This window comes from Calliphora vicina, chromosome 4 (genome assembly GCF_958450345.1).
Source record: "Calliphora vicina chromosome 4, idCalVici1.1, whole genome shotgun sequence".
Lineage (NCBI taxonomy): Eukaryota > Metazoa > Arthropoda > Insecta > Diptera > Calliphoridae > Calliphora > Calliphora vicina.
Window position 1 is genome coordinate 57,109,849 of NC_088783.1, and position 26,260 is coordinate 57,136,108.

The 26,260-nt window shown below is 27.8% G+C and overlaps 1 protein-coding gene across 2 annotated transcripts in view; it reads right to left on the reverse strand.

The window, feature by feature from the left end:
• The window catches only part of Mnt, a 90,579-nt gene that overhangs the window by 58,319 nt on the left and 6,000 nt on the right, over positions 1–26,260 (reverse strand). For both annotated transcript variants that reach the window (XM_065508746.1, XM_065508748.1), the window contains exon 2: positions 25,258–25,480. The gene's annotated coding sequence lies outside the window, so the exon portion shown is untranslated. The remainder of the gene's footprint in view (positions 1–25,257; positions 25,481–26,260) is intronic.

Genomic DNA, 26,260 nt, shown 5'->3' on the forward strand with positions numbered 1-26,260 from the left:
TTTGTTTATTTTAATATTTAAATTAATAACTTCCCTTTCCTTTACCTCTCCACCCAAACCTTTACCTTTACATACCTAAAACATGTATATAAATTGTCTTATTAAATAAAAACCCTAATAAATTTAACTTGTCTCCTATAAAAATATTAATATTTATGTGTAATTTAAACCAAAAAGCAAAATAATTAAGCAGCTGATGGCGATCTCTAGCTATTAGCAGCTGTTCAATAGAAAAAACTTCTACAAAGTCAGTAATTCAAACACAGGGTTAAAACAAACACGTACCACAATAACAACAGAACCTGAACTATTCTATTCTACTATTTTACCTAAAACATTTACTAAGGGTTTGTTTTCTTCTTTTGTTTTGCTGAAAGAAAGGAAAAAAACAAGTAGTAAGTACACTAGGACATAAAGAAACCATGTAATCTAATGATCACTTAAAATATTGACTTTAAAGAGAGAAGCACGATCGTTTTTTAAGGAGTAGAAAGAAAAAGTAGCTGAAAAAAGGTTGTTTCTATAAATGGCCACAATGTCAGTGATCATAACTAAAGAATAATGTGTGAATGTGTCTCAAGTTGCCGCAATGAATTTCCTACAACACATTCATTTTTATTCATAATTATCTCAAATGTTGCAATAAGTAACAACATAGACATACTGTCTCTGTTGTAGTTGAAACCAAAAAAAAATGAATGAATTTTTTAAATGTTTGTTTTTTAGCTATCTTTATTTTCCAAGAGTTTTATCTATTTGTTTTTTTCTGTATTGCTGTCCGTCCTTCCGTCCGTCTGTCTTTAGGTTTTACACGGTCAGTCAAACATTTGCAATTCTTAGAATTGTTCGTGTTGTTGCCTGTTTTCTATATAATTTTTTTGTTTTTCAGAAATAAAATGAATGAAATGGCAATTTACTATCTAATACACTCTGGTTTATAATAATATGAGGACTTTACAAAATTCTACCAGGCATCAGAAGGTACTAAATCTGCCTTTCTTAGAACTGGATCGTTATAGATAGCGGAGTCCGTCTGTCTGTTGAAATCAAGTTTACGAAGCCTCCAAATAAAATACATTCATGATTGATACATCAATATATCGCCTAGAGTCCGATCGATTGCTACTTAAATTCGGAAAAATCGGCAAAAAATCACAACTACCTCTACGTCTTTGGAAAGGTCTATCTAAAACAATGGTTTAAAATCGGAAAAAATATTGGGTTGTACAATATAAATTCATTCAAAGTATTGGCCATTGTTAGCTATGAACTTTTCCCATCTTTCTGGCAACATAAGGATGATTGCGAGGCAAGAAAACTGCTCATCTTTTGAGGCCAACAACGAATCAAGCCAATATCGGATACTCTGCTACCAAAGTGAAGCGTATCCCAGAGAGAGCGTTCTGCATCGATCGAAATAATTAGTAGTCGGACGGGGCAAGGTCTGGACTATAAGGCTGGTGAAGCAAAACTTCCCAAACACTTCATTCTAAATACATATGCCCAATTCACAATTTAGCGCTATGTATATTTGGTTTAATATCGATTCGGTTGGTTGGCCGGGCTTCACATACGATCTCTTACGCTTCTGGTTATCATAATGGATCCATATTTCATCGAAGGAATGATTCGGTTTAAAAATGATTTTCTTTTATAGCGTTCAACTATCATCGTCTTTAAAGGTCTCTAGGCTTCAATTTTAATGGAACCCAATTTCCCGATTTCAATTTTGGATCAATCTTACTTTTTGAATTAGCTGCTCTTGTTGAGTTTGCCAACAATCTTCACGGAGTAATGCCTCCAATTTTTGATCGTCAAACTTTTTTGGCTGGCCTTCCGTGTCAAAATCAGCACTTCTGAACCGCAGAAACCATTTCTTTTAAGTTAAAACCGATGGAACACATTAATTTTTCGGTCAATGCTCTCTTTAACCAAATCAGTTGCGTTCGGTACAGGTTCCCTGTGATGGTCTGGTCAGATTTTAGCAGCTCATAATAGATAGAACCCTTTTGCTCCCACCAAATACAGAGCATTATCTTAGCGCCAAAGATATTTGGCTTTGGTGTCGATTCGGCTGGTTGGTCGGTCTTCACATACGATATCCTATGCTTCGGGTTATCGTAATGGATCCATTTCTCAAACTCGTGTTTCAAGGTCTCTCGGCTTCAATTCGTATGGCTACCCAATTTTCCTGATTTTGGATAAATACTGCATCTGAAATTGCTGCTTGAGTAGCTCCCAATGATTTTGCAAGCTCTTGTTGAGTTTTACAACAATCTTCATGGAGTAATGCCTCCAATTCATAGTCTTCAAACCTTTTTGGCTAGCCTAGGCGATCTTTGTCTTCCGTGTCAAAATAACCACTTCTGAACCGCAAAAACCATCCGATTGAACACGTTAATTTTTCGGCAAATGCTCGCTTCAAACAGATCAGTTGCGTTCGATACAGTTTCCCTGTGATGGTCTGGCCAGATTTCAGCGGCTCATAATATATAGGACCCTTTTGCTCCCACCAAATGCAGAAAATTACATTAGCTCCATCGATATTTGGCTTTGGTGTCGATTCGGTTGATTGGCCGGCCTTCACATACGATCTCTAATGCTTCGGGTTATCGAAAAGGATCCATTTTTCATAGCAAGTAATGATTCGGTTTAAAAATGAAGCAGCATTTCGGTTAGCAAAATCGTATTTCAAGGTCTCTCTGCTTCAATTTGCATGTTGCCCAATTTCCCCGCTTTTGGAATGATTTTGCAAGGTCTTGTTGAGTTTTACAACAATCTTCATGGAGTAATGCCTCCAATTCATGGTCATCAAACCTTTTTGGCTGATCTAGGCGATCTTTGCCTTCCGTGTCAAAATCACCACTTTTGAACCGAACAAACCATCTCTCGCACGATTAAACACATTCATCATAAGGTTTCGTGTGCTTCAGCGGCACTTTTGTTCAAATTAAAGAAGTAAAGCAAAACTTCCCGCATTTGACGCTTCGTTGGTACAAAATTCGACATTTTCGAAGAAAAAAAAAAAAAAAAACTAAATGAAACATAATAAAGCCACTGAAGATACGTGGGCCTTATATAGAAGCAATTATGAATCAATCGTCCTTAAATTAAGTCTCGTAATTTATTTCGTGAGAAGGGTATATATATATCATTCCGTATGTAATTTCCACAATATAATTTTCCGACCCTACAAGTATATATATTCTGGATCCTTATAGATAGCGGAGTCGATTAAGCCATGTCCGTCTGTCTGTTGAAATCAATTTTCTGAAGACCCCAGATATCTTCGGGATCCAAATCTTCAATAATTCTGTCAGACATGCTTTCGAAAAGTTTCCTATTTAAAATCAGCAAAATCGGTCAACAAATGGCCGAGATATGAGGAAAAAACGAGGACAACCTCGATTTTTGATCTATAGCTGGATTATTAAGTCATTAATATAGACAATATGGATATCTAATGATAGATATTTCAAAGACCTTTGCAACGACGGATATAAGACCATAGTAAGTTGGACCTACAATGGGTCAAAATCGAAAAAAATATTTTTTAAATCGAATTTTTTTTCACCAAAAACAAAAAATTTAAAAAAACAAATTTTTTTTCACAAAAAAACAATAAATTTAAAAAACCAAAATTTTTTTTTAAAAATTTTTAAATTTAAAAAATTTAAAATAACAATACGAAAATTTTTTTTTTTTCTAAAAATTAAAAAAACAACTTTGAAAAAAACATTTTTTTTGTTTACCTAAAATTATTTAAAATATGTTTTTGAAGTATAATGTGGTGAAGGGTCAGATTCGTCACGGCCGAATATAGCTCTCTTACTTGTTTTTGTTAAAGTTTTATTTGGTTTCTCCACTGTTGAGGTGCAAAGTATAAAAACTAAAGTGTACCTACAATTATCAGCACTGAGTATAAAACATTATAATGAAATATTAGAGTAAATACAAGGTTATTTTGTTTGTATTATTTGTTGGCGTTTGTCTATAAGGGAATTTCCTTCCTTTTGCTAAACAATATTTAATTTTTTTTTGTTTAAACTGTCAAAGTCAACAGACTCATATTTCATAATTTGCTTTGTTTGAATTATTATTTTTATACAATATAATACAGGTCAAACTATTATCTATAACGTAGCTTGTTCTATAATTATTTTTTTTTGACAAGCCAGGTGTATTTCTTTTTAATTTGTTTTAAATACCGCTAAAGATAGAGTGACTCATAGACCAAGTCTGCTTGGATGTGTTGTTTCTATGCCACATAAATAATTCTAATACATATTTTGCTATTGTTAATGCCACATAGCTCTAGCTATTTTATCGAAAACTGATCTGTTAATTATTACGTGTACAGGCAGACAGACAAGTAACGCAGTCAGTCATTCATTGAAGTGTCTTGCAGATAAAAAAAAAACAATACAAGAGCCCACTTCCCGGTTACTTTGAACTAATTATGTGTGAGTGAGGCTGCATATAAATGAGAAGAGTGAGTATTTTCTAGTTACTTCATGCGTTGCCAATTAGTTTTAATATGTATTCTTCTTTGTACCTATATTAACATAAATATGAGTGAAGATGTGTGAGAAATAGAGTACCATTTCTGGGGCCATAATACATCAAAACGTGTTAATTGTGGAGCGAACCTAATTATCTTACTCTAAATACATATATTTACATATATGCATGCGTATGCATGCGTACAGTGTGCCAGAAACATAAGCAAACAAAGAAAATATAAAAAGAAGATTAGAAAGATATTCAAGAGAAATTTCAAAATAAATTTTACTTATTTATGATTAATAGGAAAATATGGTTACAGAAATACCTTTCTATCAAAACAATAAACCTTTAATTGTGTCAGCAATTAAAAACTCTCATGCAATACTGTCATGTGTTTAGTACTAAAGTATTTTTTGAACTTACTACAGAGTTTTTATACCCTTTACCTTGAGTGGCAAGGGTACATATAAGTTTTTCATTCCGTTTGCCATTTCTACATTACTTTTTTTGTTAATTTCGAAAAATTCGAGGTTAATTTTGAAATTTTCGAACATCCAAATTACAAGAATTTATTCAAATAAAACGAAAATATTATTAAATTTATATGTAGAAGAATAAAAAACTAGTTTTTGGTGAATTTCGAAAAATTCGAACTTAATTTCGAATTTTCGAAAATCTAAATTTTGTGTAAATTTGTACATTTTTCGGTTCATTTTCATTTATTTAGTTAAATTTACATGTAGAAGCTTGAAAATTGGATTTTTTGTGTAATTCAAAAAATTCGAACTTAATTTCGAATTTTCGAAAATCTAAATTATGTAAAAATTTTTAAATTTGTCCGTAATTTACATGTGAAAGCCTGAAAATTTTAATTTTTTGTGTAATTCAAAAAATTCAAACTTAATTTGGAATTTTCGAAAATCTAAATCATGTGTAAATTTGTTAATTTCTTGGTAAATTTTCATATATTTAGGTAAATTTAGATTTTTGTGTAATAAAAATTAGATTTTTGTGTAATTAAAAAAATTCGAACTTAATTTCGAATTTTCGAAAATCTAAATTTGTAAATTTTTCGATTGGTTTTCATATGCTTAGTTAAATTTACATGTAGAATATCGAAAAATAATTTTTTCATGAATTTCGAAAAATTCGAACTTAATTTCGAATTTTCAATAATCTAAATTATGGGTAAATTTGTGAATTTTTCGGTTAATTTTCATATATTTAAATAAACTTACATGTAGAAACTTGAAAAATTGATTTTCGGCATGATTCGAACTTAATTTCGAATTTTCGAAATTCTAAATTATAAGTAAATTTTTATATTTTTCGCTTAACTTTCACATATTTAGATAAATTTACATGTAGAAGATCGAAAAATATTTTTTTTATGAATTTCGAAAAAAAAATTAATTTCGAATTTTCAATAATCTAAATATTTAATTTTTAAATTTGTCGGTTAATTTTCATATATTTAAATAAACTTACATGTAGAGGCTTGAAAAATTGATTTTCGGCGTGATTCGAAAAATTCGAACTTAATTTCGAATTTTCGAAATTCTAAATTATAAGTAAATTTGTATATTTTTCGCATAACTTTCACATATTTAGATAAATTTACATGTAGAATATCGAAAAATAATTTTTTCATGAATTTCGAAAAATTCGAACTTAATTTCGAATTTTCAATAATCTAAATTATGGGTAAATTTGTAAATTTTTCGGTTAATTTTCATACATTTAAATAAACTTACATGTAGAAGCTTGAAAATTAGATTTTTTTTGTTTAATTCAACAAATTCGAACTTAATTTCGAATTTTCGAAAATCTAAATTATGGGTAAATTTGTAAATTTTTTGGTTTATTTTTATATATTTAGATAAATTTACCTGTGAAGCTTGAAAATTATATTTTTTGTGTAATTAGAAAATTTCGAACTTAATTTCGAATTTTCAATAATCTAAATTATGGGTAAATTTGTACATTTTTCGGTTAATTTTCATACATTTAAATAAACTTACATGTAGAAGCTTGAAAGATTTTTTTTGTTTAATTCAACAAATTCGAACTTAATTTCGAATTTTCGAAAATCTAAATTATGGGTAAATTTGTAAATTTTTTGGTTTATTTTTATATATTTAGATAAATTTACCTGTGAAGCTTGAAAATTATATTTTTTGTGTAATTAGAAAATTTCGAACTTAATTTCCAATTTTCAAAAATCCAAAATTTTGGGTAAATTTGTATATTTTTCGGTTCATTTTCATATATTTAGTTAAATTTACATGTATAATCTTGAAAATTTGATTTTTCATGAATTTCGAAAAATGTAGAAATTAATTTCGAAATTTCGAAAATCTAAATTTTGGGCAAATTTGTTTATTTTTCGCTTAACTTTCACATATTTAGTTAAATTTACATGTAGAAGATTGAAAATTAGATTTTTTGAAATTCGAACTTAATTTCGAATTTTCGAAAATCTAAACTATGGATGAATTTATAAAATTTTCGGTTATTTTTCATATATTTAGTAAAATTTACATGTAAAAGCTTAAAAATTTGATTCGAAAAATTCGAACTCAATTTCAAAGATTGAAGATTAGATTTTTTGTGTAAAACTTCGAACTTAATTTCGAATTTTCAAAAATATAAGTAATGGGTTCGTAAATTTGTCGTATAATTTTCATATACATACTTAGTTAAATTTACAGAAACTTGAAATTTACATTTTTTCGAATTTTCGAAAATCTAAATTACGGGTAAATTTGAATATTTTTGACTTAATTTTCATGTAGAACTAAATTTTTTCGAATTTTGGAAATTATTGCAAAAATTCCATTTCGTTTTAAAGGGTATTTGAGTTTCGTTTTATACCAAATACTTGCTGTAAAAGTGTTTATTTGTTTTCTTCTGGTTTTTATAAATAAATATTTATTTTCCATTTAGTAAATTGCTCAAATTTCACAAACATACAGAAAAACAATACCCAACCAAACGACTGCCCTCAAAACGAAAACAACATTTCAAAAATCAAAGTAAGAAAAATACTATTTATCAGATATAAAAATAACTTTTGCACTTAATTTCATTGTAACTGGAGAACAACAGCGAAAAAATAAAAACAAAAAAACCTAAATTCTAATAAATTAAATTGATTTCTTATAAATTTTTAATAAATTTGCCACGTTATCGAGATGGATTTTATCGTTTATAATTTCAGCTATAGTGTTCCTTAAATATTTGTTAAATTGTTAAAATAGTGTTCAAATTTTTTTTTACATCATGAATTTTTTACAGAGCAAACCTTTTGAAATAATATTGTACTAAACAACTTCTCTAAAATTCTATCACAATAGTCGGCAATTTAATTTAGAACCCTTTTTCCTTTGCGTTATTCATGTTTTATTATGAGTAACTTTATTTTCTTTCATTAACACCTTTTTTGATAATAAAAAGAAAAAAGACCGTCGTCATCACACTAAACAATTTAATATCCTGTTATTTTTGTGTGTTTATTTTGTTAGACTTTTTACATAAGAATTTTAATGTAATTTTTTTTTTAAATGCATAAAATTGTTTTATTACCTTAAAAAAAAACTAGAAATTTCATTTCATGCTTCGTTTCTATTGTCAAAACTATAAAAACAACACAACAACAGTTTAAATTTCTCACAATTAAAAACAAACAATGGGCCAGACAAATTGACAAGGTGTTAGAATTTGTTTTATAATAAAGATTCCTGGGGAGTTTAAAAGCTATAGCTAGATGAGAATCGACAGCAATTAGTGTAATAATAGGGTGACTATATAATAAATAAATTATACAATACTAAAAAATATATTTTTTTATGAATTTCGAAAAATTCGATATTGATTTCGAATTTTCGAAAAGGAACATTTTGTTTTTGAAGTTAATTTCGAATTTTCAAATATCTTAATTACTAGAATATATACAAATATAATAAAAATTTTGAGGTAAAAGAGAATATTTGAAAAATTCGAACTTGATTTTTAAATTTTCGAAAATCTAAATTACGAGAATATAAAGAAATATAACAAAAATGTTGTTAAATTGAAACTAGAAGTGTAAAAAACTTGTTTTTTTATGATTTTCGAAAAATTCGAACTTAATTTCGAATTTTCGAAAATCTTAATTACAGAAATATAACGAAAAATGTTGTCAAATTTATATGTAAAAGACTAAAAAATCGATTTTTATGGAGTTCACAAAATGCGAACTTAATTTCGAATTTTCGAAAATCTAAATTTTGGGAATATTTAGAATTTTTCCAGTTAATTTGCTTATATTTCGTTAAATGTACATGTGGTATATTAAAAGATTTATTTTTAGTGTATGTAATTCGAAATATTCGAAATTAATTTCGAATTTTCGAAAATCTAAATTTTGGGAATATTTGGTATTTCTCCAGTTAATTTGCATATATTTAGTTAAACTGACATGTGGTAGATTGAAGATTGATTTTTAATGTAATTCGAAATACTCGAACTTAATTTCGAATTTTCGAAAATCTTAATTACATGAATATAAAAAAATATAATGAAAATTATGTTAAATTTATATGTAGAAGGCTAAAAAAATTGATTTTTATGGAGTTCGAAAAATTCGTAGATTAATTTTGAATTTCGAACTTAATTCTGAATTTTCGAAAATCAAAATTACGTGAATTTACACAAATATAAGGAAAGTTTTGTCAAATTATTTATCTAGTAGAATCAAAAGAAAACTTTTATGGGATTTCGAAAAATTCGAACTTAATTTCGAATTTTCAAAAATCTAAATTACAAGAATTTATACAAATATAAGGAAAGTTTTGTCATATTATTTATAAAGTAGAATCAAAAATATATTTTTAGGGGATTTCGAAAAATTCGAACTTAATTTCGAATTTTCGAAAATCTTAAATACATGAATATAAAAAATATAATGAAAATTTTGTTAAATTTATAAGTAAAAGACTAAAAAATCGATTTTTATGGAGTTCACAAAATTCGAACTTAATTTCGAATTTTAGAAAATCTAAATTTTGGGAATATTTAGAATTTTTCCAGTTAATTTGCTTATATTTCGTTAAATGTACATGTGGTATATTAAAAGATTTATTTTTAGTGTATGTAATTCGAAATATTCGAATTTTCGAAAATCTAAATTTTGGGAATATTTGGTATTTTTCCAGTTAATTTGCATATATTTAGTTAAACTGACATGTGGTAGATTGAAGATTGATTTTTAATGTAATTCGAAATATTCGAACTTAATTTCGAAAATCTTAATTACATGAATATAAAGAAATATAATGAAAATTATGTTAAATTTATATGTAGAAGGCTAAAAATATAGATTTTTATGGAGTTCGAAAAATTCGAAGATTAATTTTGAATTTCGAACTTAATTCTGAATTTTCGAATATCAAAATTACGTGAATTTGCACAAATATAAGGAAAGTTTTGTCAAATTATTTATCTAGTAGAATCAAAAGTAAACTTTTATGGGATTTCGAAAAATTCGAATTTAATTTTGAATTTTCGAAAATCAAAATGAGGTGAATTTACACAAATATAAGGAAAGTTTTGTCATATTATTTATAAAGTAGAATCAAAAATATATTTTTAGGGGATTTCGAAAAATTCGAACTTAATTTCGAATTTTCGAAAATCTTAAATACAAGAATATAAAAAATATAATGAAAATTTTGTTAAATTTATAAGTAGAAGGCTAAAAAAATAGATTTTCATGGAGTTCGAAAAATTCGAAGATTAATTTTGAATTTTCGAAAATCTAAATTACGAGAATCGTTAAAAATAAAAAGCTCATTATTATTAAAGTTATATACTGGACAGAAAATAATGGATTTTTGGTTATTTTCGAAAAATTCGAACTTAATTCTGAATTTTCGAATATCAAAATTACTAGAATTTACACAAATAAAAGGAAAGTTTTGTCAAATTATTTATCTAGTAGAATCAAAAGAAAACTTTTATGGGATTTCGAAAAATTCGAACTTAATTTCGAATTTTCGAAAATCAAAACGGCGTGAATTTACACAAATATAAGGAAAGTTTTGTCAAATTATTTATATAGTAGAATCAAAAATAAATTTTTAGGGGATTTCGAAAAATTCGAACTTAATTTCGAATTTTCGAAAATCTTAATTTAAGGAATATAAATAAATATAACGAAAATTTTGTTAAATTTATAAGTAGAAGGCTAAAAAATGGATTTTTATGGATTTCGAAAAATTCGAACTTTCATTTTGAATTTTCGAAAATCAAAATTACGAGAATCTTTAAAAATAAAAAGCTCATTATTATTAAAGTTATATACTGGGGAGAAAAGAATGGATTTTTGGTTATTTTCGAAAAATTCGAACTTAATTCTGAATTTTCGAATATCAAAATTACGAGAATTTACACAAATATAAGGAAAGTTTTGTCAAATTATTTATCTAGTAGATTCAAAAATAAATTTTTAGGCGATTTCGAAAAATTCGAACTTAATTTCGAATTTTCGAAAATCATAAAATAACGTGAATTTACACAAATATAAGGAAAGTTTTGTCAAATTATTTATATAGTAGAATCAAAATTAGATTTTTGGGGGATTTCGAAAAATTCGAACTTAATTTCGAATTTTCGAAAATCTTAATTAAAGGAATATAAATAAATATAATGAAAATGTTGTTAATTTTACATGTAGAAGACTAAAGAAAATTATTTTTAGGAGTTCGAAAAATTCGAACTTAATTTCGAATTTTCGAAAATATAAATTATGATGATTTATACAAATATAAGAAAAATGTTGATTAATTTAATGTAAAAAAGCTAAGGAATTGATTTTTTGTAGATTTCAAAAAATTCGAACTTAATTTCGAATTTTCGAAAATCTTAATTAAAGGAATATAAATAAATATAATGAAAATGTTGTTGATTTTACATGTAGAAGACTAAAGAAAACGATTTTTAGTAGTTCGAAAAATTCGAACTTAATTTCGAATTTTCGAAAATCTAAATTATGATGATTTATACAAATATAAGAAAAATGTTGATTAATTTATATATAAAAAAGTCAAGGAATTGATTTTTTGTGGATTTTGAAAAATTCGAACTTAATTTCGAATTTTCGAAAATCCAAATTTTAGGTAAATTTTAAAATTTTTCGTAAATTTTCATATTTAAAGTTACATTTACATATCGAAGATTAAAATATTGAATTTTTATGTAATTAAAAAAATTCGAACTTAATTTCGAATTTTCAAAACTATTCCAAACATTCAAAATTCACATATACAACATAAACTTTATAAAATGTTTCTTGTTTTAAAAAATTTAAAGAAAGAAATCTTTAAATTGTTTCTTTAAACACTTGTTTTTGTAGTACATTCATCTTACATCTTGAATTTTACTTAAATTACAAACATTTCTTTGTAATTATTTCAACACTATTAATTTTATTACAATTTTATTTATGCATTCTATGTCTTTTCTTTTTATTTTATTATTTTTTTTGTTTCTACCACTTTTATTTAGATAATTTTCCCCCCCTTTTGTTGCCAGACACATTTTTCAAGTCACACAAAATTAAGTCTATTCAAAACATGCAGCTTCATGCAACAACAAGACACAAAGACAAAAAAACATTTAACACCACTTTCAGCTCATACACACACACAACACACACTCACTTAAATAAAACCTAATGATGGACAAAAAAAAAATACTTCAGAAACATACTAGAGAAATTATCCAGAGAATGAAGAAAATTCTTTTAAAATCAAAATTATAGAGTTTGAATTAAAATACTGTTGGTGTGTTGTTGAATAATACTTGGAATTATGGTGTATGAGAAAAACAAAGTCAAGATGGAGAGTTGGAAAAAAAGTCTTATTAGAACAACAAAAAAACAACTTAAATGCAATAATAATAACAACAATTTTCAGCTTCATAACTCTATAATTATGAGGAAAATTAAAAAGCAGAAGAAGGAAAAAAAGAAAACAGCAGCAACAGTCTTAAGAACTAAAAAAAAAAAGAAATAAGAAATGGTGAAAAACTAATTTGTAGTGAAATGAGCAAGAACAACAAATCTTGTTCAAACTTTAAAGAGTCTTATGGAAATATATAGAAAGAAATATCAAGAAAAAATTAGTTGTGTTCAGCATTAAAATGTTTTCAAGACGGCATAATAAAATTGTATATAAAAAATTATGAAAACAATTGAAAATTACTCCCCTCTTTCTGTTCACACTGAGATGCTTAAATATTTACAACTTCGAAAATAAGCTTCAAAATGGGGTAGGAACTAAATGGTCAAATTACCAATGGAAATTAATTAAAGTCCATTAAATATATTGTTGGAATTAAAAAATTCACTTCATAGAAAAAATGTAATTGAAACTTTAAATTTTGTGTATTCAAAGTTCTAAATTACGAAAATATTTTGAAAAATAACAAAAATTTTGTTAAATTTACATGTAGCAGAACAACACAATAGATTTTTGAGGAATTTCGAATATTCGAAATTCTAAATTACGACAATATTTACAAAAAAACCAAATATTTGTTAAATTTCTATGCAGTAGAATAAAAAATTTACTTTTACTTGAAATTTAAAAAATTCGAACTTAATTTCGAATTTTCGAAAATCTAAATTTTAGGAATATTTGAAATTTTTTCAGTTAATTTGCATATATTTAGCTAGTTAGACTAAAAAAATATTGTTTTTTCATGAACTTCGAAAAATTCGAACTTCGAATTTCGAATTTTCGAAAACCTATATTATGAGACATATCGATATTTTTTTCAGTTTATATAAGAAGAGTAAAAAATTAAATTTTGTGAAATTTGAAAAATAGGTTTTTCTTAGAATTTAGAAAAATTCGAATTTAATTTCGAAATTTCGAAAATCCAAATTACGAGAATATTTACGAAAATAACCAAAATTTTGTTAATTATATGTAGCAGAGAAAAAAATAGATTTTTCATCAATTTCGAAAAATTCGAACTTAATTTCGAATTTTTGAAAATCCAAATTAGCAGAACAATAAGCTAAATTTTGTTAACTTTATCGATATTTTTTTCAGTTTATATTAGAAGAATAAAAAATTTAATTTTGTGAAATTTTAAAAATTCGAACATAATTTCAATTTAAAATCAAAATTTCTACAATATATTTAAATTTAAACAACATTTTAATAAATTTTTATGTAGCTGTGTAAAATAATATATTTTTCATGAACTTCGAAAAATTCGAACTTAATTTGGAATTTTCGAAAATCCAAATTACGAGAATATTTACAAAAATATAAAAAAAATTTTGTTTTATATTTTTAGATTTTCGAAAAATACTAACTTAATTTCGAAAATCTAAATTACCAGAATATTTACGAAAATAAGCTAAATTTTGTTAAATTTATATGTAGCAGAGTAAAAATATATATTTTTGGAATTTCGAAAAATTCGAACTAATTTCGAAAATCTAAATAAAGAGGAAACCTACAATTATAATATAAATTTTGTTCAATTCATAAATAGCAGAGTAAAACAATGATTACATGAATATTTACAAAATTTTTTTAAATTTTGAGAAAATTGATTTTTCTTAGATTTTCGAAAAATTCGAACTTAATTTCGAAATATTGAAAATCTAAATTAAGAGACAAATCTGCAAATTAATAAGAGTAAAAAATTATTTTTTCTTATAATTTCGAATTTTCAAAAATCCAAATTACGAGAATATATTCCAAAATTCAAAAAAAAAACATAATTTTAAATTTTCGAAATTCTAAAATAAAAAATTTTGAATTTTCAATATTCTAAAATAACAAAATTTTTATTAAAATTATATGTTGCAGAGTCAAAAACTTAAATTTACATGTACTTCGAAAAATTGGAAAATAATTTCGAATCTTCGAAAACCTTAATTGAAAAGAATTTCCAAAATATGAATAAAATTTTTTTAGAGGAATTTCGAAAAATTCTAACTTAATTAATTAAGAGTTTTTAATCTCTTAGAATTTCGAAAATTACGATCTAAATTTCGAATTTCGAAATTGATGACAAAACCAAAAAATAGTTAAATTTATGTATAGCTAAGTAAAAATTGAGATTTTGTTTAATTTCGAAAAATTCGAACTTAATATCGAATTTTCGAAAATCTAAAATTTTACAAAAACAATAAAAATTTTGTTGAATTTAAATTGAACAAAGTAAAAATATTGATTTTTTAATTTTTTTGGGAATTTCGAAAATTTTCGAAGTTAATTTCGAATTTTCGAAATTCATGACAAAATAAAAAAATTGGTCACAATAGAATAAAAATAGTTAAATTTATGTATAGCTAAGTAAAAATTGAAATTTCGTGGAATTTTGAAAAATTCGAAGTTAATATCGAATTTTCGAAAATCTAATATTTTACACAAACAATAAAAATTTTGTTAAATTTATGTTAACAAGGTAAACAATATTGATTTATTTACTTTTTTGGGAATTTCATAATTTTCGAAGTTAATTTCGAATTTTCGAAAATGGAAAATTTGGTGTATACAAACAAAATTAAACAAAATTTCATAAAATTTTACAATTTCTTTCAAAATAAATAATTTCGAACAAATCTTTAAAAAAAAAATATCGATTTTCAGAAATTTTCCACGTTTTTTTTTCAAAAATTTAATTCTTTTCTATTTTTTTATTGGTACCAAAAAAGTAAGCAGAGCCATTGAAATATCTTTAAATCTACTGAAAATTGTTTTCCATTAATCATTCTTCCAAATCCTGTTGGTATAAAACTAATTCTCAACCTTAGTTAGGTTACACCAACCAACCTTCAAAAACTAATAAAAATGTGTCCTTCCAACCAACATTTTTTATTTACCAAACCGTTAACAACAGTTGATACCCTTTCTACAAATCATATTTTCTATGTCTGAATCAGTAGAGTGTGACCGACTTCTCTAAAGGAATTGATTATAACAAAACACTCATGGACATCATTGTGTATAAGTGAGAGAGGGAGCATTTGTGTGTGCGTCCTTAATGCTTATGGAGCAAAATTCCTATTTGTATTAAATGTTATGGCGGCATACAAATCAACATCATACCACAGCCGTAAACATCTAAATACAACATGAATGTTAGTTAAAAGACCCACATCCTAGAGAGTAGTAGTACGAGGTATTTAACATGGAACGTGACTTTTTCAATGAAATTATTGTACATTTCATTAACGCAACGAATTTTTTTTTCCAATTTATAGTAGATTTTCTGTTGTGTTTTTCCTCTTTTCAAATTGAGGATTTTGTTTAAGTAAGAAATCTCAGCAAGAAGTTGCTTTTATCGCTATTCCTTGCTAGAGTTAGCCTTCAGAATTGAGTCCTTAGTGTTGAATCATACTCATTTCATTGTTGTTGGCCATCAAACATACTCCATTTACATAAAAGAACTGACTGACAGACAGATATCCAGACAGACAACCCCACAGAACTCAACTGAACAATAAAAAACAAGCAGCTACACATCACATCACAGTCAAAGTATTAAATTTAAGAAAGAATTTGCATTTTTGCTTAATTAAATGGAAATAATTACACATACACACATACATTCATTGATCACTCTAACAATAAAGAAACCCTGAAAAGAATCCTTAAGAAATTTTTATGGATTTTGATAAAAGTAAAGAACAAAAAAAAAAACCTTAAATTGATTTGTTCAAAATGTGAAAGGATACTCTACTCATTTTGGACATGTGTTAGTTAAACTCTCACATTCATATGATTAAAGGGAGTGAAATAGAGAGTGAGAGCGAGAGCTAAAAGCATAATAGTAGTAACATAAAACTTAACTAAGATTTATTGTTATTATTACTATTATTGTTGCTGTTAAATGTCAAGGGAATTGAAAGAAAATCTCTCTTACATACAAAAAAAGAAAGAAAAATTTAATTTTTCTTTTATGTTTTTTTTCTACTTTTGTAAGTGCCTTCGTTTCTTTTCTTATTGTGCTTTGAGAAGCATAAATATTAAGAAATAATAGTGTTATAAAAGGACTTATTAACCACTTATGTGAGACTGCTGTGGTATGGGAATATTTTTATAAATATTTCGTATTATATTCCAGTATATAGTTTTAATCTTAATCATTGAATTAATCCGGATATTCCAGCTGTGAAAGATTTAAAGTATTAGACAATTCTGTGTTAGGATTCTATAAGATCATAAAAAATTCAATATCGTGTTACAAAAATATCTGTGGGATAGGATCTACATGCATTTTTCTTGTGATTAAAAGTATTTTTTAGCCTTCAACTATGCAGTAACAAGTCTCATGTTTTGAAAATATTTTCAATCAAGCTAAGTTGTATTTCATTGTGAACTCACAAATGTTACAAGTTCTCTTTATGACAACCCCTGATTTACAATCATATAGAGATATGTATTGTTCCTGGATTATCTAACACCAAGTTGCAGTCAACATAGTCCTCCTTGATCACTCGGCTCTTTCAGTATTTACAAACTCACAAATGTGCCACACGTTCAGACCGCCACACTGTGGGAGAAATCAACAATTTAGTGGCGCAAAATAAAAAAAAAAAAACTTTCCCATATTTGATTTATTGTTATGTAGTTTCAATCTATAGTTGTTGCTGTACTTAAAAATATTTAACATTTATTAATAACTTCAGTGGTTTGGTATTGACAACTATTTAAATGTAAAAAATATTTCAGAAATTTTTTTTATGAAGAATTGGTTTCAAAGTTGTTATTAAGCTGGATAGTACAAGGTTTTCTTTAAGTTGTATTTTTACTTTTTTTTATGTAGATGGAATATGAGCCTTGGTAAATCAGAAAAATAAAAATATATTTTCCGCTATTTGTGATAATCAATGGCCATATTCTTATAGAATTTTATTTTTTTTACTTTTTGAATTTTCGGAAGGTTGCCAGTTACTAATGCTGTGAGATGCAGTCCTAATTTTTTTACCAATATCAAGGCCATATTATAGACTACATATGGTAAAAAATTTAGCTGCGAAAAAGTGCGAGGTGAATTTATATAATTTTTTTAAGAAATTATTATCGTTGGGACGATGTAAAATCTCGTACTAAATTTGTTCCTTATTTTTTTAAGATTGTATATAGAAGTGTTGTTGGTAATTACATTGTATAAAAATGAAATTTATGTAATTCTAACTTCTTACAAGTTGCTAAAAACAAATGCCCATATACCAAATTTGCCTTAAAATTATGAGTCCTTTTAAATATGGTAGTGCTTTATTTAGATTAAAAATATAACATTTGCGTATTTCGCCTTTTATCCAATAAAAAAATACTGAAATATCATTGGATAAAAGATTTGATTTTAGACCTATCGTTTCTTGATTTTTTTTTCGTCAAAAAAATCGACCCACCGTAATGTACATACTTTATTGTTATTTGTTCTTATATAATGTACTCATGCAAGTATTTTAAGCTTTTTGGTGTCTAATAAAAATTAATTGCTAAATAAAAAATTTTCTTTCAATTGTAAAGAAATAATTATGTACGTTTCTTTCTTATAATTTTCGGGATTTTAGATTTTCCGAAAATCCTGAAACCCCGGGACGGGATTTCGGGATTCTTTACCAAATCCCGAACCCCGGGATTTTCAAAAATCAGTCCCGATTAGCATCTCTAGTTTCATCTGCAAGCTATAAAAAAGTGGAACCGGTATCGAAAGATGTTAGGCAACTTTTGTTGGATCCATTACTTCCTAGTGATTCATCAGTCTCTGAAGTCGACTAATTTAAATAAATTTTAAAAATCTCATAATAAAAATTCACAAAATTGTAACAAGTGTTAGTTAGCTTAATTACTCTTTATTTCATTGTTTAATTATAACTAAATTATTTATAATAATGAAATAAAATCATTTCATAACTAATAATTGTTATTCGTTTTTAAAAATAAACTTATTAATAAAACTAAAAAAAGTTTAATTTTATATGAATATTTCGACCTATGCCGGCAATAGTTACTTGCTATAAATAAAATTACTTATATAATTTAAATTTTTTGAAAGATATATTAAAATAATTTCTTACAATTGAAAATAGTATAGAATTTCTTCCGAGGTAGTGTAGTTTAGCAGCCTCTCCCGCTCATTCTGCTAAGGTAGCAGTACCCATTTTGCATTACTTTATTAGCTTACCTCCTTGCCTGCAATATTTCCATATAAATGAAATTAATTTAGCCAAGCGTTTAGAAGATACGAATTTAGTTCCACTAAATTAGGGTTTTCTCCCACTGTGCGCCATACTAGTAGTAAGGAAACCTTACAAAAGAACACCCCTTAAGTCGCTTGACCTGATCAAGGAATTTAACACTGTTGGTGCACAAATGCCCGGAAGATATGTTAAAAAATCACTTTTATATCCTCCAGTCGTTGCACAGTGGGGTCAAATGCCCCTTTTTTACGGATTTATTAATATCTCAACAACAGTAATAGCGACGCTCGCAAAATTTTACGTGGGTAGGCCTTAGACCAATGCGCATATTGTAACAAAATTTTTGAGATATAGGAGGGGGAACTCAATTACCCACCATATAAAATAATTATTAACTGTGGTATATCTATAGAACTACACTAAATTTGCTGCGGGTAACTCTAAAAACAAACTACACGTTCCGCCGAAATCGGAAGGGTATACGTGGGTGGAATCGGGTTCCCCCCATACAAATGAATTATTAATTCTCCTATATCTATAGAACTACATCAGTGAGATACACTAAATTTATGCATTTTATTGATAAAAAAACTACCATATTGTTTTAAGATGATATCATTATATTAACTAGTAATGGGAGGTTGAATAATAGAGAACTTTCCCAACTCCTGCCACTAAAAGATTTGCAAAGTTTAAGTGCACTGCTTTGAAATTTATACAACACAATATTTGAAATGAGACAATATAAAAACTAGAGATCTGAACGTGAGTGATAACTGGCTCCCGATATAAAACTTTAAAATTCTCGCGATCGCGCTCACTAACATGATTTTTTTGTTAAGCTAAATTGCCTGTTGTGAATCGGATAACTTCGTATTAACCACAAGAAAAAACTTCGAATTAATCACAAAAAAAATACGTTTAAACGAGCATATACAAGCGTGAGTGCATGAGAATTAAATTGTTAAAATTCCGTGTGCTATTCATTCACGATTAGAAAATCAATGGATGGAAAACTAAACTGAAATAAAGAAAAGTAATTGTTAAAAGTTTATTAATGTTTATCTCATTATAATACAAGAATATAGCCACGTCCAAGCCTGACTCACACGTGACTCTCGTATTATTAATCACAACACCTCTTATAAAACAAAAAAAAAAAAACAATGACAATAACAACAACAACGACAAAATATCGCAAAGTGCTTTTTGATGGTAGACTTAAAGGGTGAAGCTTTTACTAATTTACATATAACTTATGAGGCGCAGTGATGCGCAACCTAATTTTTTCTGAAACAACGCCTAACTATCCAAGCTTTTAAATTATATTAAATTCTCTGCCCAGCTAATAACTTTATGTCCATTTGAACTGACAAAATCCATTTTTTTTGCACTTCCAATATAAAAACTAATATCAAAGCCACTTCCACAAATAATTCAAATTTAAATTTAACCAAAACATATCAATAAACACCTGAACTTGATGATTGCATAATTAGATTTGTTAATTTTTTTAAATTACCTATCACAAATAGTATTTATTTGCGCAATTTTTTATTTTTTTTTTATCAATTTTTTAGGTTTTTTTCTCACAATATGTAATTTCAACACGTGACTATAAAAATACCTTTTAATATTTCACATTAATATTTTGCATGCTGATGTAGAATTTTGTGCTCTTTAAGCTGGCACTTTCAGTTTTCACGATACTTGAAATTTGTTTTTTCAATTAATCCGCAAAATTAGTATGTTTGGCCCCTCTGTGCGTTGGTTGAATTTCAGATAATACTCTTCAGAGTCTAAAAACTAGTTTCCCAGGACTGTGATCTCACTAGATCTGACCGACCTTTTTAGATCTTCCAAAACTCTCTAAACAGCCGCCAACAATTAAAGTGATTTAGATGAATATGGTTCGTAAATTCTTTTAGAGAGTATTTGAATTTTCTTTCTTGAACTACAGAGTCCTTCAAAGCCATGCAACATTAAGACATATGTAGTAGACAAATGGGAAATGATGTGAAGACCATTTCAATCGTTGTCCACTCCTTTGAAACTTCAAGTATTCCAGCAAACACTCAATATATCAACATGGAATGCAAGTGAATCTATATCGAGATATAAACTCCCACAACTGATGCCACTCCACTCTCATCAGATTCCCATCTGCATTAACGGATAATGTAGATGGGAATCTGACGAGAGTGGAGTGGCTTCCATCACTCCTTAGTTTTGTACTTTTGATAACTATGCAGATGGAACTGTATATGAATGTTGTATTACTTAAATGTGTAGCAGACGTCTCCTTGCATACATTTAAAAATAATTAACCACTGATCGATAAATCGTTTCCTTTACATACATAACATGCTAATAATTCAGTTAAACGCACCTCTGCGTTTAAGGTCCGCTCAGAATTACATTTCTCAGTCATCAATCCGCAACAGATCACAAAAGCAGAAGTCTTGCAGTATATGGCTCTTGACTTCTATTCGGATCATCATATAGGGGTGCGAACAAGATCCGCAGTGAAATAAATTTACGGAGTAGTCACCTAACCTTTCGTCTCATGTCTATAGTACTGAGGTCTGACAATATCATACCATTGAATTCAATCCCGAACTTCCATTAGTTACAAAACTAGCTTAGGAGATGTAGAAGATTTTAATTTTAAATAAACTGTGGAGATTTTATGGAGCTACGCCAGCACTCTTTACCAAATTCAAAACTCTCATGGATTCATACTTTGGGTAAGATATTTCAGCAGCGATCTATAGAAAATTTGTGAATGAAATGACCATCAGTCATAAATTCTACTACTGGCTGGTATCTGTTGCTTTGTAAACATTGATAGACAGAGTTAGAATAAGGACGGAAGAGTCTCCAATTGCTTGAACAATAGAAATGTTTTGGTAAGGAAAAGGTATAAAATTGTAGATAATGATATGATAGATAGCAGATATAACACACAGGTGCGTATCACATATTAAACGAGCCAAAAGAACTGTTCATTTATTGAGGCCAAGAAGGAATGAAGCCAGTTCCAAAGTGAAGCGTATCCTAAAGATAGCGTTCTGTTTCGATCGAAACAAATAGTAGTCGAACGGGGCAAGGTCTGCACTATAAAACGGGTGAGGCAAAACTTTCCAACCACTTCATTCTGAATACTTTTTAACCGGTATTGCAACAAGTGTTCGAGCGTTGTCATGATGGAATATTACGGTTGGCCTCATATTCTGGGTGTTTTTCGGCCAATGCTTCCTTCAAACGAATAAGTTGCATTCGGTACAGATTCTCTGTGATAATATGTTTAGATTTCAGCAGCTCATAATAGATAGGACCCTTTTGGTCCCACCAAATACAGAGCATTACCCTTAGCGCCATGGATATTTGGCTTTGGTGTCGATTCGGCTGATTGTCCGGGCTTCACATACGATCTCTTACGCTTCGGATTATAGTAATGAATCCATTTTTCATCACAAGTAATTATTCGGTTTAAAAATGATTTTCTTTTATAGCGTTCAAGCAGCATTTTAGACATACAAAATCGTCTTTCAAGGTCTGTCGGCTTCTATTCGTATGGTGGCCAATTTCCCTGCATTTGAATGAATACTGCAGCTCGCAAACTGTTTGAAATTGCTGATTGAGTAGATCCCAATGATTTTTCAAGTTCTTGTTGAGTTTGACAACAATCTTCATGGAGCAATGCCTCCAATTCTTGGCCTCCAATCGCTGGCCTGGGCGATCTTTGTCTTGCGAGTGAAAATCATCACTTCTGATGCCAACAAACCATCTTTCGCATGTTAAAACCAATGGAACACATTCACCATAAGTTTCAGAAAGCATTCGCTTTGCTTCGACGGCCCTTTTTTCATATTAAAGAAGTAAAGCAAAACTTCCCGCATATGACGCTTTGTTGGCACAAAATTCGACATTTTCGAAGCAAAAAAAACTTTGTTATTTACACTATAATGTTGAATAACTGAGGGAGAATAAATGACAGTTATGTACCCTTCAAAATGTTATATAAATTATTAAAAATATTCGCCATCTATTGCACATCCCAAATTTTTTTATATATTAACGTTAAAAATTTAATAAAAGACAAATATTTATGTCGATTCATAATGACTGGTCCATAATTTCCTCAAGGAATATGAACAGAACTTAAGTTGGGAGAATGTCAAAAGAGTCGATAAGACTGGTCAATAATTTCACTGCACAAGAAACAATAAAACCCAAGGACTTCAGGGTCTGGGTAAAACTATGTGTGGAAACATTAGGACATGAATAGAACAGAAATTGAGTTCAGAGAATGTCAAAAAAGTGATCTTAAAGACCACTAGAATTTCCTGAATTCCGCAGTGCTAAATTTGCAATAATTTCATTGACCCAACGATTATGAACTGAAAACTTGAAACTAAATTTGTATAGTCTGCAAAACATGTAAATGTGAGTCCCTGGCTCTCAAAAAAATTATAGATTCAATTCATTTTTTTATGTTTAAAAATATTCCCATACAATTAGGGTAGAAGGGGGACCATACGCCACTTTTTTTTGAGGCGATCTCAAATCAAAATCACAATACGTATTCTTAAATTCATTTTGTTTCGGATACTTCGATATGTTGGCTTTAGTTTTATTAATTTCAATCTTGCCTATCTCATCTTAATAAACATATTTTTTTTAACATTTATAGACTGACCAAAAACGGCGAAACCACCCCACCCATGGGGTAAATACGCCAAATGGATGGGGTAGATTTGTCATTTGTAAAATAAAACAAAAATTCACAAAACAAAGTATAATAAACAACATATTTATTGTTTATTTCACATAATTTAACAAAAAAAAATTTTAACAAATTGTGACTGATTTTTTCTAGATTTGTCATTTGTAAAATAAAACAAAAATTCACAAAACAAAGTACATATTTATTGTTTATTTCACATAATTTAACAAATTGTGACTAATTTTTTTCTATATTTTATCAATATTTTGCTATACATGACAGGGATTCCTTGTATCTGGCGAATGTGCCCCAGAGGGAGTTTTGAGGTTTAATATAAATTTTTTTCGTACTTCAAATTAAATGATCTAAAAAACTATTGTCACTTATTGTTCACTATTATTGATATTCTATCACCAACCATTATCTATTTTGTATCACAAAAACTAATGAAGTTAGCACAAAAAATTCACACCCCGAAATATTTTAAACTTTTCAACTTTCAGGAATAAATAATTGTTAAACGAAAACATAACATGATAATGTAACACAATCGGTTACTCGGTTTTTAAGTTATTCGATGTTGGCAGATGTGCCCCTATGGCGAATGATCCCCCTTCTGCCCTACTTGAAAAATGTCTCTAAAAGAAATTAAGTGAGTTAAAAATCAAATAAGGGAGTAAAAAAAATTTTGAAAATTTGCAAGAAATTTGATATTAACACTTTGACCTCCACAAATAAACATATTCATATACTTTGCCAGCTCTGTAATGAGTGTGTTAATTCCCCATAAATATTTCTTTTATGTGTAGGTACATATATATAAAATTCTTTTTCTGTCTATGATCATAAATATGGAAATTAATCACTAGCATTTTGCCCCGGCCAAAAATAAAATAAATTACACTAAAAATAATAATCCTGATACACACACACGCACGCACACATCCACTCAAACAGGACATTTAGCAAAAGCATAAATAAAGAATACACAGAGAGTAGTTTAAATATAAAGAGATAGAGAGAGAGAGTAATAGAGACAACAGTAAAAGCAAAACTTGATTTAACACCAGTGATGTTCACCCCATACAACAATTGTTTAAAAAATGTACACACATTTGTTACGCTCTTTTAAAGAGCGTAACAAATTCCTCTTTTTTAAAAGAAATTCATTAAGCATTGTTGTTGGTTGGCTTTTGGATGAAGCATAGCAAACACACGCGTTTCAATTACGATTGAACACAAAAAAGACAAAGTCAAAAATAAATAAACAATTTGAGAGAATTTAGACCGTATAACGTATATTCTTTCATTTCCTTAAAATTTATATTACATTCATTTAATAAATTGGTTATATCTGGCAAAAATTCTAAATCTAAACATTCTTTATTTTGTACTTATTTAAAGTGTTTGACATTATGTTTGCTGGGTAGCTCTCTCACCAATACATCTTCATTTTTATTTTTGAACATCACTGTTTAACACACACACTTTGATTGAAATGAAACTGTTCTGCAAGAGAACTTAAAAAAGGAAACAAGAAAGAAAGAATGAAAAAAAAGCTGTAAAAGCAAATAGTGGAAAAAGGGCACCCACAATTGCGAAAATAAATCACAGAAAAAGATGTTGGTGTTTTTTTTGTTTTTTTTTGTTTCCAACAAGCACATTGCTAAAGGACATAAAAGGACAAAGACATTTAGCAAAGAAGAGAATTTTTTATTTTATTTTAAGCCAAGGCGGAAGGAGATTTTTTTCCTGTTGAAAAATCTAACAAACTAGTTTAAATAATGTATAAATAAATAATTACCTGGTTGGTTGGTTGGTTGTAATTTATTTTTTTCTTAGAAGAGCAACACAAAATTGTTAATTTTTCATGAAGCCTATAAAATTTGCTAATACATTGGAAAATTGTTGTAAGTATTTGTATTAAAAAAAAGCAAAATTAATCACACAATTTATTATTTATTGTTAAACACAAGCACGTAGTTACACACGAAGATAGAGAGACACTGCTTTAAAATGCACTAAAACTTTTAAGGAAAAAAACAGAAATTTTAATAAATTTTCTTTAAATTCTTTTATTTTTTATAAATAATTTTTCTTTTTTTTATATAAAATTTTTAATAAATATCACATTAATGAAAAGATTTCCTTTAATTGCAATTTTTAATTGAAATTTTTGGTTATAATTAGTTTTTTTCATTTAATTATTTTCAGTGTTTGTGTGGAGATTTTTTTTCCGTAATTTTATTTCTTGTTTTTCAGTGATGTGAAATTTTAAACCGACTGTAAATGTGAGACTGACGCAACTTTTCGAAACGCACCAGAAATAACGACGACGGCAACGACCACGACACAAAAACCAACAAACCACGTAATGTGCACAACAACAGCAGCAACAGCAACAATAACAATAATGAAATAACAACAGCAAGAAGAACAAGATGAAGCTATAGAGCCAAAGAAGAGGAAGACCTAAAAACACAAAACAAACAAAAACAACAAAATAACTAGTAATACACAAATTGGGGAGTCGGGAAGAGTAAACAACATCATCAGCAACAGCAACAACTACAAGAAAAACAAGAAAATACTGTTTTTTTCCTCTTCTTCTTCAATTTCTTCTTTCTTTTTTTTTTTTGTAAACACGACACTTTAGCACGAGTTTAAAAACACAACAATCACACGTTCTGTTATATTTACAGAGTTGAGGGGGAGGGGGAGCATGTTTTCACAGAGTGAATGCAGAGAAAGGGGCTGCAAACTGTGAGAGATACAATAAACAAATCTTCAACATGCGCAATCAGGGC